General features: G+C 37.3%; 1 non-coding gene across 1 annotated transcript; it reads right to left on the bottom strand.

Annotated features, from left to right (window-relative positions):
• Positions 1–2,346: 2,346 nt before the first annotated feature.
• Positions 2,347–2,453, bottom strand: LOC126008248 (U6 spliceosomal RNA). The gene has a single exon (XR_007495588.1). It is a non-coding gene; the product is annotated as a U6 spliceosomal RNA (small nuclear RNA).
• Positions 2,454–2,927: the final 474 nt, after the last annotated feature.

The raw sequence follows: 2,927 nt of genomic DNA, 5'->3' as shown, positions 1-2,927 counted from the left end.
AGTGGGCCCAAAATGACTCGGCTCTGTTATCACCTCAGATGCCACAGGTTCCTTAAATGGGGGGACCCTTTGAGTGACTTTAAAAAATAACTTTATTTTACCTCTTGCAAAAGGTTAGGGATAATGCTTCAAACCACCACCCCTCTATCCCCCACCCCCAGTCTCAGTTAACTTTGGGACTATCTATTGGGTTTCCATGCCAGTGATGATTCTCCACAGACACCATTATCCACATATTACTTGGGTCCTTTTCTGAGAATAAAAAGCTGGGACTGATGATAATAATGTTGAAAGCAAAAACTAAAAATGTTACTTATTCAAATTTACCTCAAAGAAAACCTTTTCCCTAATAGCAGAAATTTTGCTACTGAATCAAATAGAGGTTGGCTCCAGACCATGCCAACTCAGTCAACAAAGATCATCTATCTTCAGGAAGAAAAAAAAGAGTGTCAGGGAAGACAATTAGAAATCACAACCCCTTTTTCGCTTTGTGATGGATGCTTCAGTCTGGAGGAGGGATTTGGAGAGATGGGGTTGGGGCATAGGAGATTAACCAACATAAAAGCAAAGGAGCGTGTGTTCTTATCTAGAAAGCGAACCCAAGTCACCCAAATGAAAGCCCTCTGAACCCTTCCCCAACCTGTTTTAAGTTGTTTCCCCCAAAGTTTAAATTGGCTTGTCATTTTACAAAGATCTATGGGTATTATTTTTAAGCTTTATTTTACAGTAGAAGAATGTAAAGTTTTTACAAGTAATATTTTCCCATGGAGAACAGAATAGCCATGAATCCTAAACAATGTAAACATTTCCAAGCATCTCACATATGTAAAGTTCTATTCTAATAACTATTTTTCCCAATTGCATTTTAGTCCCAAATATCATAAGGAGAAGGCTAGGATTGGGAGAGAAGCCACTGGACATTATTATTTTCAAACCATGATAGTCTATATCTCATCTTTTTAATTGTATGATCTATGATTTAGAAGAGCTAAGTGTTGGGTCATGCCCACTGGTGCTCAGGACTGACTCCTGGCTTTGTGCTCAGGGATCAGTCTTGATGATGCTTGGGAGACCACATGGGATGCCAGAGATCAAAACCAACCAACCCATGCAAGGCAAGTACCCTATCCTATGCAAGCAATGCCCTATCATTGCTACTCCATCTAATCTTTTTAGTATCTGATATGGACTCAGAAACCATGCATTTTTTACTCTCTTCAACTCCCTTTCCCCTGAAGCCTCCTTTATTGCTTATCACTTTCTCCTACTCTTTTGCAGACTGTAAACATGTGATCAGGAGATCATATAAGGGCATGCCTAACATATGCCTGCTCTGAGTTTGATTTGCAACACTACATAGTAGCTCCCAACATTACTGAGTTCAACCCTGGAAGTCTTGAGCAAAATAATCTGGGGGTAGCCCCAGTTAATCCCTGACACTATAGGCTTCAAATAGTATTGCATCTTCTTTTATTGAACTACCAGCCTAGTTGGTTGAGAATTATCATTGGGGCCCCTAGGACCACATGAATATAGCTTAGGAATCCCCCTCATAATAAAATAAATACCAAAATGTTGTTTTTTATAAATAAATAAATTTTTTATAAATAAAATAAATACAACAAATCTTTAAAGTGAACACTCTGGTAAATATATTACTTAACCTACAATAAAAATTAAAACCCAAGAAATAAACAAAATTTATCTTTTAAAAGTAACTTTACTCTAAGTCACTCATAATAATGAAAAGTGTTATAGTATAAATTGCTCTATAAAATAGACTCACATTTATGATCTTAGGAATGAACTAAATGTAACCATAGTTCTCAAATCCAGACCCAAATCTTTATAGAGGGGCTGAGGGTAGTTTATTGATAACCTGATGGTTAGGTTATATCCACTGTGATTGCTTGATGAATGTAGTGGAAGAATGTATTATTTGGCTGGAATTGTGAGGACTAAATATAGATTAAGAATTTGACAATGCAAAAGCTAAACATCTAAATCTCTAGTACAGCATTGTAAAAACTTTCTAGTGGGCTGCATTCTGTTTTCATAACAAAACTTACAGTGGAATAAAATGTCACACTCCCTAGCTTTTTGTGTTTACAGTCTGAACTGGACTTTCACTGGACTTGCTTCATCCAGTATGTTAATGGAAGAATAGCAGAGGCCAAGCCTTAGTCCATATAGGAGAAGAATCTGAATTATGTGGGTTAGAGTTTTGTACTCTATTATTCTCTTTGACTTAAAAAGACTTTGCTAAGTAGGAGCAAAGACCTCAAAACTCAGAACTTAGTCTAAGCAGATAATATGTTACTTTTTTTTCTTTTCTTTTTCTTTTAAAAAAATATGGAACACTTCACAAATTTGCATGTCATCCTTGCGCAGGGGCCATGCTAATCTTCTCTGTATCGTTCCAATTTTAGTATATGTGCTGCCGAAGCGAGCACTCCTTTTTTTTTTTTTTTTTTTTTTTTTTGTCACCAGCACTCAGAATCCTACACAAGCTCAGAGATCATCCTGGACTCTTTTTTTTAGTATATAGTAGTTAGTAGAAAATTAGGGGTTCCTTCCTATCCTCATTTCAACTTTGAACAGATGTTTCTTCCATATAGTACTAAGGGGAAATGGTCCATCAGAGACATAAGACATATCTCCTTGAAAATTCAGCTTCTGCCAATTATGTCTGAGCTGGAGTCTGTCAAAGGCACAAAATGAACTGAATACTACAATTTGTCTTATGTCTTTAGAGAGTTTAATCTGGCGGGTACCAAAAGTAGAATCTACATTTCTACTTACTCTTTTTTTTTGGGGGGGGGCACACCCTGATGATGCTCAGGGGTTACTCCTGGCTATGAGCTCAGAAATCACTCCTGGCTCAGGGGATCATCTGGGACACCGGGGATCAAACCCAGATCCTTCCT

The sequence above is a fragment of the Suncus etruscus genome, chromosome 4 (assembly GCF_024139225.1).
Source record: "Suncus etruscus isolate mSunEtr1 chromosome 4, mSunEtr1.pri.cur, whole genome shotgun sequence".
In the NCBI taxonomy this organism is placed as follows: domain Eukaryota; kingdom Metazoa; phylum Chordata; class Mammalia; order Eulipotyphla; family Soricidae; genus Suncus; species Suncus etruscus.
This window is presented reverse-complemented; position numbering and strand designations above follow the sequence as displayed.